At 45.8% G+C, this 14,411-nt stretch overlaps 1 pseudogene; it reads left to right on the plus strand.

Moving 5' to 3' along the window:
• The first annotated feature begins 398 nt into the window (after positions 1 to 398).
• On the plus strand, positions 399 to 2,976 carry LOC102868439 (annotated as a pseudogene).
• Positions 2,977 to 14,411: the final 11,435 nt, after the last annotated feature.

The raw sequence follows: 14,411 nt of genomic DNA on the forward strand, positions 1-14,411 counted from the left end.
GGGGAGGGACTCCAGATAGCCCTTGGCATCCATGTGTGGTCTTTCAGTTCAGTTGCTAGAGGAGTGAGGACTGGCACAAGAGAACGGTATTCCCTGAAAACACCTCGAGGTTTGATGAACTCCTGCAGAGTGCAAGAGTTGGACAGGCTGTGAAACATTGCTAAGCTCTGGTCGCTGTGGCGGTCTGGTCAATGCTCTGCGCAGTTAAAGACTGCACAGAGCAGGTCCTGCAAGTTGTGGGAAGAATTGCTCACCATCAGAAAGCTTGTCTCCTGCTTGTGAACATCTGGCCAAGCAGTAGAAACTTTAGCATGCCATGTAGCTACATTAAAAAGAAAGTGCCAGCTTCACCAGAGAGCTAAAGGATATGAAGGTGTTTAGTGAGGTCCATGCGGTTCATGAGGAGGATTAAACACTGCTACTGGTCGCCGGCAGGTCCCATGCCTGGTTCCACCCAGGGGTCCCTACAGCTCATGGAGCTCCTGGAACAGAGAGAGAAGCAACAAGAAGCAGCAAATTTCTGCTGAACCTCTAAGCAGGCAGGCACTCCACCTCCTGCCGTGACCAGTGTCTGGCTGAAGGCCAGCAAGGCAAACGCCTGCCTCATAGTACAACCACTCCCCGCCCTTCACTTTGACCTCCCCCAGATCCTTCCGCAAGGGGCAAAGCGAGTCTAGGGGTGGGACCAAAGTTTCTGCAGTCCTCCAGTAAAGGAACTGTTAAGAGACAAGAGACCTCATGTTAAAATCTTTATACATTGGTGGGCAGTGACAGTAGCGGCGGCAGTAGAGGCAGCGGAGGTGGTGCTCTGGTTTGGCCTGAGGCCGCTTCTCTAGGTTCTCTGCCTCATGGGTGTGCGGGGGCTGCCCCCACAGATGCACAGTCGTGAATCTCAGAGAGCTAGCACAGTGCCACCGGATTAAGCACCCTGGCAGCCCACCAACCATCGTGGTCGATGCCATGTGCTGCCTCAGATACTGGTACACGCCGGAATCCTGGGTCTGTGGTGGCCAATGGTGAGAGTACTACTCCGCCCTGCAGAATTTCGTCCATCTCTTCACAGAGGCTGGCATCAAGCTGGTATTCTTCTTCGATGGCATGGTGGAGCAGGACAAGCGGAATGAGTGGGTGAAGCGCAGACAGAAGAACAGCAAGGAGATCTCCAGGATCTTCAACTACATCAAGTCCCGTGGAGAGCAGCCTGGCAGGCACATGTTCTTCATCTCGCCTGGCCTAGCCGCGTTCACACGACTTGCTCTGAAGGCCCTGGGTCAGGAGACCCACTGCACTCTGCAGTGGCTACTTGGGGCCTTCAGGATGGCTGCCTTGGGGTCCTGGGTGAGGACACAGACTACTTGATCTACAACACCTGCCCCTCCCTCTCCATCCGGGAACTGTGCCTGGACACACTTGACACTGTCATGCTGTGCCGGGAGCAGCTCTGCAAGAGCCTACGTCTCCATGTGGCTGACCTCCCCCTCCTGGCCTGCCTGCTTGGCAACGACATCATCCCAGAAGGCATGTTCGAAAGCTTCCGATACAAGTGCTTGTCTTCCTACACCTCTGTCAGGGAGAACCTGGACAGGAGAGGCAACACCATCCTGGCTGTGGCAGATCACATCGCCAGAGTTCTCCACTTGCAGCAAGGTGAGAAGAGACTAGAGGAGATGCTGCCTTTGGGACCAAACACAGCTCTTTTTTATAAAGGAGTGGCATCTTATCTTTTGCCAGGTCAGACATCTCCATGGTTTTTCAAAAAACCCAAAACTATAATAAATTTGAATGAGCAGTTAGTGTCCTTGAGTTCAGACCCTGAATCCAAGCAAGAAATAACCATGGATACAGATCCAAAAATTAAACTAGAAGCAACCAGGTGTACAGACCCTGAGTTTAAGCAAGTAACCTTTAGTTCACACCCTGAAATCAAGCAGGAAATGACCATGGTTTCGGACTCTGAAATCTTAAAGGTTGCTAAAGCACAGCACGTCCAAGGAGACAGATACCTGGTTTACAACGTCAGGAGCAGCGGTGAGATCGAGTGCAACAACACCCTGGAGGATGAGCTGGACCAAGCCCTGCCAAGCCAAGCCTTCACCTACCGGCCTGTGTGCCAGAGAGTCTACACCCTCCTGCTTTGGAACAGCAGTGATGATGGTACCCATGACCTGGCTGGGGAGTCCAGGAATCTCAAAGAGGTGAAGGAGTGGTTCGTGTACGCTGGGAACCCCTTGAAGCACCCAGACCTGATCAGGCCACTGCCAGTGAGAATTGCAGGAGGGACACCAAGCTTATGGCTGTCCCAGGAACCAAGCATACAGGCCCGGTGCTTCGATGTGCTCCTGGCATGCTTCAACCTCTCCTCCATGCAGGAAGACCTGCAGGCTGTGGAGGGCCCACTCAGGGCACTATGCTGTCTCCTGATCTACCTCTTTGTGCAGGTGGACACCCTTGGCCTGGAGGACTTACACGCTCTGATCTCACAGGCATTGTGCCTCCAGGGGAAGTCGACAGCCCAGCTGATGGACTTGCAGCTTGACTGCATCGACTCCAGGGCCATGTAGCTGGGTTCTCTGTTTGTCCATGGCCTCACCACCCTGGTGTTTGTCAACAGTGCATGTAGCTCCTCCTTCAATGTGAATGACTTCATGCCCTGGAATGTCTTTGAACGGGAAGCTCTTTCATCAGAAGTATTTGCAGTGTGAAAAAGGACACTCTGTGGAGGTGCTTCTGAAGCATGACAGGTTCTGGATGACCCAGTTCCAAAACCTCCAGTCCGTGGTAGTGAAGGCCTGCTTAAAGGAGAACCGGCATATCCAGAGCTGGCAGCACTGACGCACACACCACACAGGTCAGTGGGCAAGACAGGGCTCCAACTCCCTGTGGACCAGCTCCGGGTGGTATGGCCCTCCAGGAGGACATGGACAGCCTCAAAGGAACCAAGGGCCAGGAAGCTGACAATACAGGCATGACCAGTGAGGAAACAGCCTTGTCTCAGGTGGTCCAAGTGACCCACAGACCCAGACCTGCACAGCATTTTCAGAGAGCGCCTGAATGTAGATCTGGTGTGGAATCTGGCATCATGCTCTTGTCACCAGGCCTCTCAAGACATCAGCATCCTGAAACCTCTCACTTGGGCAGCTGCGTGGACTAAGAAAATACACGCTGCCGCCTCTTGTCGCTCAGAGCACAGACCTCGTCCTCCCACCCATGCCTCCTTTCATTGGACAGTTGTTCGTTATCTCATGGGCATTAGATGAGACACATGTGCTAAAATTAGAGAAGCAAAGACCTTGGTCCTTCTGTGTGTCCACTATTTGGGGACGCTGACTCCCACCATTAAGTGCATCACACCTGTGGAAACCTCATCTGTGTAGAAGCAGCACATTGCATATGTGTGAGCCAAAAAAAAAAAAAATCTTTATACACTGTTCTCCAAACAGGCTCTTATGGCACTCCAAAGGTTAATCGCCCACCTACACATAGCAATGTGAACTGTTTGCAAGAGCATTGCGTGAACCCAAAGAAATCTCATTTCCCCCTGTATTGATGATGTAATGTTTACCTGTGATTCTCTGTCTCTACGTCAAGGAATAGCACTGTAGTTGGTATCTCACCTACAGTCCCAGCCTGGGCTGTCAAGAATGCCAAATTGCAGGGCACTGGATCATCCATCAGACTTTCAGGTTTTGCCTGGTTTGGGTAAGACAAAAACTGTTCCTGAGGTGGTAATGGACAGAGTTAAAGATTATCCCTTTTCTACTAAAAACAAAAGGACTGAAAACTTTTTGAGGAATATTAGGATCCTGGAGGCCTTTTATTCCAAACTTAGTTCAGATAGTTCATCCCCTATGCCAGTTAGGTAAAGGGGTGGTCTGCGATTGGATTTGTGAAGCTATCTAGCATTCCAGGAGTTCAAGGTGGCTGTCCAACAGATTCAACTTTAGTAACTATAAACCCAAGGCAAGAATGCAAATTGGATGTTGCCAGCCACCCTGAAGGCTTTGACTGGGGTCTGTAGCAATCTGGCCAGCAAATCCCGCCTGGATTCTGATTTCATTATTAGAAAGGGGCAGAGACCAGCTATAGCCCCCTAGAGAAACAACAGTGTATAGTATCCAACAGTTTCCAGTTAACAGAAGACATCACTAAGGGCACTTCTGGAAAGGTGTGAACTCATATCCCCGTCTAGGACTTTGCCAAACCCCAATCTGTGGTGGCACAGACCAGTACTCTTGCCAAGTAGCATGTCTACTTCCAGTAGCACAGCGCCCTTCAAACTAGCCTGCTGATTGATGAATTCCACCAGTCACATATATGACAACAGGTAATGCGACCGCTCAAACTGTCCAGGATGCTTCCTCTTGGAGCCGTATTGCTGAAGACGCAGAGCCCACACCAAAGGATAGGTGGTACACTGAAGAGGCCACTGGGAGAATACTCCAAGATGGGACAACAGTGGTCATCCACCCCTCCATGGCTCATAGTGATAGACGTGGTAGATGGAGTATGGTGATGTGCAGAGAAGCCCGTGGACTTACCTCAGAACTGGGTGGATGGTTTTAAAACATGAACCTAGCCCTATTACTCTGTGCACAGACAGTTGGGCTTCCTTGAACAGATTTACTCTGTGGGATGACCTAGTGGGAATAACAAGAGAGGATGATCAGTCCTCACCCCTTGTGGAGGAAGGCATACGGGCAAGAGCACAAGTGTAGAAGGGAATATTTTCACCACTTGGGCTGCTGCGGTTGCTGATGTGAGAAATAATGAGACTATTGGGTGTGTGAAGGGCTCCCTACCTCTTTTTCTTTTTTATTTCAAGATACTTTTTTTACAAAAAAAGATATTTTATTTTTGAAGGGATAAATAATGTATAGTGCATTGAATCAGATGAGGGAGAGAACTGCTGAAGAGGAAAATATGATTAGATATTATTGTCATGATAAAAATCCAGAATGAAGGCTGCATAGTGGAGTGGACTGGGGGTTGGGGGGGATTGTATAGCAATGAAAGGATTTCTTTTTTACTTTTTTCAAAGAGAAAAGCGAGCTGGGGAGGAGGGGTGGGCAGGGAGGAAAGTGCAACAATAAATTAATGGAAATCCAAAGTCTCCGTAAACTTTCATTAAAATAAAAAAAAGAGATAAAAAAGATATTTTTTAAAACAGGTCACAACACTAACCTTTTGGCCCATTCTGCCCCTGGACAAGTTACAAATGTTTGCTCAGCAGTTGGGTACATTCTTTAGCAGCATGAAAAAGGAATAAAAATGTATATTAAAAACAAGTATACAAATAGTTTCCATAGGAACAGAGATAAGTGTGACCCCATTGCCTACTTGTCCATACTGTTGCATCTGTTCCATCCCACCCTGCTCATATAAAGACAGTTCAAAACTAGCAATAGTGAAATGGTCCCCCTAAATCTCTTAATTCAAGCTAAAATTGGAGTTAGCAACTGCCAAAATGATATCTACACATTAATAGTAGCTGAAGCACAAATTGGATGCCGTTTTGTTCCACTCTCCCAAGCACAAGACAAGGGCAGAGTGCTGACATCCTGCTCCTTCAAGTGGGGACTCATGGTTCTTGAGCTGTTACATGACTTACATATTGGCCCGGACATCACACAGTCGACAGTCAGCCTGTGGAGCCCATTGAAAGTAGAGGTGGCAGCAATGATGTAAACACCGATGAGCTCCCTACTTTTTAGCTGTAGGACTCCAGTGGAAGTTTGCCTCAACCAACAACATGGCCAAGACCTGCCAGGGAAAGTGGTGGAATACGGATGACCAATTTTGACCTCTTTTCCTTCTCCTCAAGTAAATTGTTCTGTGCATCTTGCCACCTGACAACAGGTTTTTCAGATGGTTCAGAAACAAATAAATGCTTCTCCCCTCTGCTCTCCCAGAGATACACATTCTGAGATGGTCAAGTGTGGCTGTCTGCGGCCTCTGTGCAACTCGTGCAGACTGCCACTTTGTGTAGTACAAGTTATAGCTGCAACACAGGTGGTTTCCACAGAGGCTTGCAGACACAACATCTTCATCAATAGTTATTATGTGCTCTCAAGTTGACTGCGATGCATAGTGACCTCATGAATAATGGCTCTGAAGCCTGCCCTAACCTGAGCCAACATCACCGTCTCTGACACACCTGACCCCATTGCCACAGTCACTGTGTCAATTCATCTCACTCAGGATCTTCCTCTCCTACACTTGATCCTCTACCCTTCCAAGCATGATGTCCTTCTCCAAGGACTTGTTCCTCCTGAAAACATGCCTGAAGTATGTGAGACAGAACTTCAAAATATTTACCTCCCAGGAGCAAACTGGTTTCACCATGTCCAGGACAGACCTATTTGTTTTCTTGGCAGTTCATGGTATGCTCAATACTCTTCTCCAGCATCACAACTCAAAGACATCAATTCTGTCAACAGTACTACCTTGTTTAGTTCATCAAAAGCCTAGCCACTCAACAAGCGCTTTTCCTTCTCCCTTAGGGCTGGTTGTGGGTTGTGGATCAGAGGGCTGGCCTTACCTCCCATACAGCTGGATTGGTAGATGCACTGGGGGTGGTGGGGGTGGGGGTGGCCCTATATACTTAACACTATCTATCGGAATAGAATAAATTATAGAAATGATCCCTGAAGGCATAATCTTTGAAAAGTATGCGAGACAAAGTGACAAAGCTTCATCTCACATACTTTGAGCATATTGTCGAGGAAAGGCTGTTTCTTGGAGAGGGACATCATGCTTGGAAAATAGAGGATTGGCAAAAGAGAGGAAAACCTTCTCCCAAATGGATTGACACAGTGACTGCTGCAATGGGGTCAATTATGTCAGAAATTAGGAGAATGGCACAAGACAGGACAGGGTTCAGATCTGTTTTTACATAGTTATGAATCATACTCCACTCAATGGCACCTAACAACATCTATAGGAAATTTCCCACTAAACCTAGTAATTGGGATGCTGTGTAGGGTAGATTACACCAGAAATGATGCACTGCATCCATGGCTATATTCACATCGGGAGTGGCCACTGTTGATGTGAAATGGCAAGTCAAGGCCTTAACAAAGAATACTGCAACTGTCCTAAATTTGATACATTGGCTTTCACTTTCCTGTCTTCTGAAATGGAACAATTGCATAGGTTGTTATTGTTGTTGTTATGTGCCGTCAAGTCGCTTGTGACTCATAGCGACCCTATGTACAACAGCCCTAAACCCTGTTCTATCCTGTGTCGATTGCACTGCATCTGACACACATCTTGATTACCCCAGTCACTGAATCAATCCACCTCATAGAGGGCCTTCTTCTCCTGCGCTGTCCCTCCACCCTCCCAAGCATGATGTCCCTCTCCAAGGACCTCTCCCTCCTTACAACATGTCCACAGTATGTCAGTCGAAGCCCCAGAATCCTTGCTTCCAAGGAGCAGCCTGGTCTAACCCTCTCCAGGATGAATCTGTTTGTTTTTTTGGCAGTCCATGGTACATTCAATACTCTTCTCCAGCATCACAGCTCACAGCTCAAAGGTATCAATTCTCCTTCTGTTCTTCCTAGTCATTGTCCAACTCTCTGATGCATAACAAGTGATTGCAAAAACCATGGCCTGTATCAGACGCACCTTAGTCTCCAGAGTGACACCATTGCTCTTCAGTTCCCTGGAGAGGTCCCTAACAGCACACTTTCCCATCATAATACATTTTTTTATTTCCTGGCTGCTAGTGCCAAGAATGTTGACCATGGAGCCAAGCAGGCTAAAGTTGTTAACAATCTCAATCTCTTCACCATCCATCCTGATGCTGCCAATTGGTCCAGTAGTGAGAATCTTTGTCTTCTTGACATTGAGCCTCAATCCATACTGAAGGCTGCAGTTCCTGACCCTCTGCAGCAAGCATTTCATGTCCTCCTCAGTTTCAGCAAGCAGGGTTGTGTCATCTGCATAACGCAGATTATTAATAGATTTTGCAACAATCCTGATACCACACTTCTCCTCATAGAGCCCAGCCTCCCGGATAATCTGTTCTGCATAAAGGTTGAAAAGGTATGGAAATAGGACACATACCCAGCGTACACCTTTCCCAATTTTGAACCATGCAGTGTTTCCCTGCTTTGTTCTGACGACCGCCTCTTGGTCCAAGTATAGGTTTCACATTAGAATGATCAAGTGTCGTGGGATTCCCATTTTTCTCAGAGTTAGCCACAGTTTGTTATGATCCACACAGCCAAACGCTTTTGCATAATCAATGAAACACAGATAGACATTCTTCTGGTATTCCCTGCTTTCAGCTAAGATCTATCTAACATCAGCTACAATATCCCTAGTACCATGACCCCTTCTAAACCCAGCCTGGACTTCTGGCAGTTCTCTGCTGATGTGCTGTTCCAGTTGTTTTTGGATAATCTTCAGTAGAATCTTGCTTGCATGTGAAATCAATGCTACAAAATACATTAGCTTTAGATATTCTGACAGCTACCCTAGGAGAAACTTGTGCTTTAATTAATATTGATTGCTGTGTGTATATTCCTGATTATAAGCATAAATATTACTGTAGCTTTACAACAGATGGAAGGGCACATATCTGCTATTTAACAATTGTTTATAGATGCTTTTTCTATAGTTGAAATCATTCTGTTAGGCTTGGCACTATATATTCTAGAATGGGCTTATTGCCCTTGGGGGTTATACTATTTTGTAGCCCTTGCTGTTGTGGCCTTCTATTTTAACTCTGTAATGCCCCAGCTTGAGGGCTATTGTGGAAGATTGAAGGAGAGACATATAGGGAATTGGGTGGTGTGTATGGCATATCCTAGAAACATTCCCCAAATGGCTACACTTTAGCTAAGCTAGCTGAGTTCATAGACTTGTTTTTCTAGTTTCTTTCTGAAATGATGGCAAACTGACCATTCCCCTATTGCGTTTAGCCTGGAGAACTAGCTATGGATCAAGCCGTGGTGATTTTTCTCTTACTCTAAGCTTGTATACTGCTAGTATTTTCTCCATCGGTCTATGTCATTCTTAACTTTTCTACATATTGGGAGTTGTGTGTGTAGGGATATAAGATAGTTAGCTGCTTCCTCCCATCTTCAGCATAATCTTCCGGCAGCAGCCACCAGAGCTGTGTAACACCGCATCTTCCCCCAGGTCAGTTTGTTTCCTGCCCCAATAAACTAATTTCTCTTCATTTGTCTCTGGGTCAGGTTTTTTTTTCCATTTCTTTTTTTTTTATTAATAATTTTAATGAACATTTATAGAGATTTTGTATTTCCATTCATTCATTGCTGCACTTCTCTCCCCACCCAGTCCTACACCCCCCCAGTTTGCTCCTCTCTTTTAAAAGAAACACTCCCTCCCTGGTACACAATCCCCTCGCACCCCTCCCATCACCCCAAGTACATTCCACTATGCAACCTTAATTGTAGACTCTTGTGATAACCATAATACTCTATCATACATCGCTTTTAAATTATTCACTCCCTCATCTGTTTCAGTGCAGTATACACAATTTACCCAGTTTTTCTGTCTTACCCCAACCCTGATATCAGTCCCATTTTATAGCAGTGGCACCATGCAATATTTGTCCTTTTGCGACTGAGATATTTCACTCAGCATAATGTCCTCCAGGCTCACCCATTTTGAATAATAGTGCATAAGTTTCTTGTTTTTCAATGCAGCGTAGTATTCCATTGTGTGAATATATCCGTTCATTTGTTGATGGGCACCTGGGTTGTTTCCAACTCCTTGCTATTGCAAACAGAGCCGCAATATCTGGGTCAGTTTTCAATCTGTCTGTGAGCAGGAACCTTGAGGGACTTTCCCTCTGGGGAACAATTCCTATTATAGGTACAATGTATGGAATGTAGAAGTGAGTAGGTGGGGGTTTCTCCTATACAGACCCCCTTGAAGCTTCTGTAAATGTTCGGTTGGTATTACAGTCAAGCAGATTACTGCTCCCACCTCCCCTTTTCCTTGTACAAGGGAGTCTGGGAACTAGCACAGGGGATGGTCTCATCCACTTCCCAAGCATCTTTGCCTCTGCTTTTGCAACACCAAACTGATCCGCATCCTGACTCTCCAACTTGGTGATAGAACACGTCTCCTGGCATTTTACTTGCATTCCAAACTAATGGATTTGAGCTCTTTGGACAGGGTCAGGTGTTTCTTTTAAAAAAAAATTATTTTTGTATTTTCATAGCTCTTGCTATAAAATGATAATTTAATTAAAATTATTTAGTTACAAAATATTATTTAATGGAAAAAAAAACAAAACCGAACACCTTCAGGCTGCAAGACTGGCCTTTACAGATAATTGTTGTTAGGTGCTGTCAAGTCGAGTACGACTCATAGCAACCCTATGAACAGCCTGCCCTATCCTGTGCCATCTTCTCCATCTCTGAGACACTAGAACCCATTGCCAAAGTCACAGTCTTAATCCGTCATTACAGTCTTCCTTTCCTTCACTGACCCTTCATCTTTCTAAGCATGATGTTCCTTACCAAGGAATAGCCTTGCCTAGCTGCATGTTCAAACTTTATAGGGCTGCTGAAAACCCTGTGAACAGAGAAACATGGGAAGTAATCGTATAAGACTTAGACCCCAGATAGGAAATCACTCAAAATGAGGAGAAACAGCTGCAACAACCATTGATAACTGGAACATGGAATGTATCAAGTATGAATGTAGGAAAAATGGAAGTTGTCAAAAATGGAACACACGGAGATTGACATCAGGGAGCTGAGATGGGCAAGCATGGGGCTCAGACAGTCACATTATCTACTCCACTGGGAATGAAAAACTGAAAATGTAGCTTTCATAGTTAAAAAGACAATTTCAAGATCCATCCTGAAGTACAATGCTAGGAAGACCCTGCTAATATGACTATTATTCAAATATACGCAATTAAAGTCAAAGAGGATGTACCAGATTTTGCAGTCTGAAATTGATCAAACATGTAATTAAAATGCATTAATAATTATTGGGGGCTGGAATGCAAAAGTCACAAACAATGAGGAAGGAATGGCAGTTGGAAAGTATGAGTTACTGCTAATCAGATTCTCCTTAAATCCACAGGAGAAGACTGGGCAATCTCCTCCCATGCGATTAACTGCCTCTGAAAACCTGCCAGAGGGTCAGCTCTAGGTCATTTCCGACTCTACAGTATACAATAACAACAATCAATCCTGAAAGGCATAAATGATTTTTTTTTTAAAAAAAAAATTTTGTGTACTGCTATAATAAATACTCAAGCCTTTGGCTTGCAGAGGGAGAATGCTTGTCTCCTGTCAGCTCTATTTTTCTCCCCGGGTCCTGGCCTTGTGCTGGGCTTGACAATGCATACAAGAGAACCTTCTACCTTGAGCTGGCCTTCAGCTCAGGCCTCCTTCCACAGCAGAACTGCTCTCTGGGCTGGCCCCTCTGGCAGGCGTGTCATGTGCACTGATGAGATAATGTATGCAAAGCCTCTGTCAACTGCAAGGCACAAATGAATGCCAACTATGACTGTTGTTATTGTTCTTATCATACTCCAGGGAAGCCCAGTTGCCCCAGCTCCTCCCAAACCTACTCAGCAGGAGAACCCAAAACACTGAGGCTAGACTGCCCCTCCCTTATGGGTGGAGGTTCCTGCCACCAATTGGTCTCCTCTGCTTGGGAGAGGGGTGTTATTGCAAGCCCTAGACATCACCACCCCTCCTCAGTAATGGCTTTCCCAGTTCTTCCTGGCTTCAGGAGTCTTCCTCCGGAAGGAAATCTCTCAATTCCAGTGAAAGTTCTTAAACTGCTGAAACGATCAACTCTGTGGTTCTCCTCACACCCACTCCCCAACCCCCGCCTCTCCCCATGCCCACAGTGGAGCCAGGCTGCCCCGGAAGGATCTGACCGGCAATTTCCTAGAATTGTCTTGCTGGACCTTCTCAATCATCCAACTCCCCGCCTCCCCCTCCCCACCTCATCTCTCATAGTCTCCCCTCCCTATAACCCAGTCCCTTTTCTTAGGGCCCTACAATTGTCTTCCTCTATCCCCTCTCCTCTGGGGCTACTATCCTTGGGATCAGGAATTGGGGCATGGGAGTCAATATGGCCACCAGGGCCCACCAGGAAGTTGCACATGCAGTAGTTGCCAGGACAACCATCATTCTGGAAGGCCTTTCTGGTGCTCCTCATCCCGCCATGTAAGCTCTCTCATAATAAATCATGTTTGACTGGAGCCAAAAGGGGAGGGTGGGGAGCACAGAACATGAAAGGAGAGCAACTTTTTTGTCTTTTATCCCTAAATCATCACTTGACCCAGCAGTCAGACCTCCAAGATCCCCAGAGCCCACCGGGAGTCCAGGTCCCACTGGGTGTGGACTCCAGGAAGAGGCTGGGGGAGGGGACCTGTCTGTACTTGATGAATGGTACTGAAGAAATGTCTGGCACTTGCCTTCCCCATGGGGGAGGTGAAGCTGCAGCCACCTCTCCCCCGCATTCCTGCCTGCTGAGGAAGGGGGTGGGGTGGGTGGCTGGAGCAGGGAGAGGAGGGCCCTTAGTCTAACTGAGAAGCATTTTGCAAGCTATCCCATCCCTCCATAATGGCCAGGGGAACTGAGGGGCAGATGGACAATCCCCACATCTCAACTGAGGTTGTACCTTCCAGTATCTGAGTCAGAGTCTTAACACAGGTTTGAAAGGAATCCATGTCACTCCCTCGTCCTAGCTTCCCAGGGTTCCCTGGGCAGGGGATGCTGGGAGTTCCATTCACTCCACGCTGCTTGTATTCCTACTGTATACCAAACATCAGGTAATATGTTGTTGTTGTTATGTCTACTATGACTTAAAGTGACTCTATGAACAGTAACTCTGAACTGTGCCCTATCTTTTTTAAAAATATTTTTAATTTTTTTTTTGTATAACAATACCTTTACAGAATGTTTGTGTTTTATACAATCTTTGACTTACCCTTGCCCTATCTTAAGCTAATCTGTCTCTGACACACCTGACCCCATTGCCCCAGTCTCTGTGTCAATCCATCTCATCTGGGGTCTTCCTCTCCTGTCCTTCTCCAAGGATTGGTCCCTCCTGGCAATGGGCCCAAACTATGTGAGACAGAGTTTCAAAATCTTTGCCTCCCAGGAGCAAACTGGTTTCACCCTTTGCAGAACAGACCTGTTTGTTCTCTTGGAAGTCCATGGTATGTTCAATACTCTTCTCTAGCACCACAACTCAAAAGCATCAATTCTTTTTCTGTCATCCTTAATCATTGTCCAGTCCAGCTCTCAGATGCATAACAAGCAATTGAGGAGACCATGGCCTAGATCAGGCTCACCTTAGTCTCTAGATTGATATTATTGCTCTTTAGCACTCTGGAGAGGTCCTTGACAGCAGATTTTTCCAAGGCAACTCATTTTTTCGATTTCCTGACTGCTGGTGATCGTGGATCTGAGCAAAATTAAATTTTTTATTTTTTTATTATTTTTGTGTGTACTGTCAAATCAGCTCTGACTGGTACAGGAGGAGATTGTCCCTCCTTCTTCAGCAAAGCATACGGTGGATCGGAACCCTGAAAATAAAATTTTTAACAGCCTCAATCTCTTCATCTATCATGATGCTACCAATTGGCCCAGAGGTGAGAATTTTTGTTTTCTTGATGTTGAGCTGCAATCTATATTGCAGACTACAGTCTTTGACCTTCTGCAGCAAATGCTTCAGGTTTTCCTCAGTTGAAGTAAGCAAAGTTGTGTCATCTACATAAGGCAGGTTGTTGATAAGTCTTCCTCCAATCCTGATGCCACATTCTTCTCCATAAAGTCCAGCCTCCCTCATGATCTGTTCTGCATATAAGACTGACACAATCAAGTGCTCTGGGATTCCCATTCTTCTCAATGTTAGCCACAACGTGTTGTGATCCACACAGTCTAATGCCTTTGAATAGTTGATAGAACAAAAATAAACATTATTCTGGTACTCTGCTTTCAGCCAAGATCCATCTGACATAGTGGTGCTCAAGCATGGTCCATAAACTCCTAGAGATCTCCAAAACATTTACAGGGGATCATTGAAAGCAAAAGATTTTCACAGTGACACTAATACTATATGACTGCAATAATAGGGTCAAACACACTTATTATTGTAAGGATGGCCCAGTACTGAGCAATATTCTGTCTGTTATTAATGGGGTTTCGATGCATCAGAACACAGCATCTAACAAAATTAACCTTCTTTTCATAAACAATACTTTATTTACCTTCTTTTAAGCTGGATTGGTATTTGCACTATTGGTGCAAATGAAAGTAATGGTAAAGAAATGGAAATAGAATGGCAGTCATAGCTGCTGGTAACTTAGCACAAGTTAAGTCAGTGGCACTAGTTATATAATCATCACTACCATATATTGGAACTAAATACCAGAATGTTCCTTAGAAGGATGGTAA

Source organism: Elephantulus edwardii, unplaced genomic scaffold (assembly GCF_000299155.1).
Source record: "Elephantulus edwardii isolate Elephantulus edwardi_28Jun2011 unplaced genomic scaffold, EleEdw1.0 scaffold00176, whole genome shotgun sequence".
In the NCBI taxonomy this organism is placed as follows: domain Eukaryota; kingdom Metazoa; phylum Chordata; class Mammalia; order Macroscelidea; family Macroscelididae; genus Elephantulus; species Elephantulus edwardii.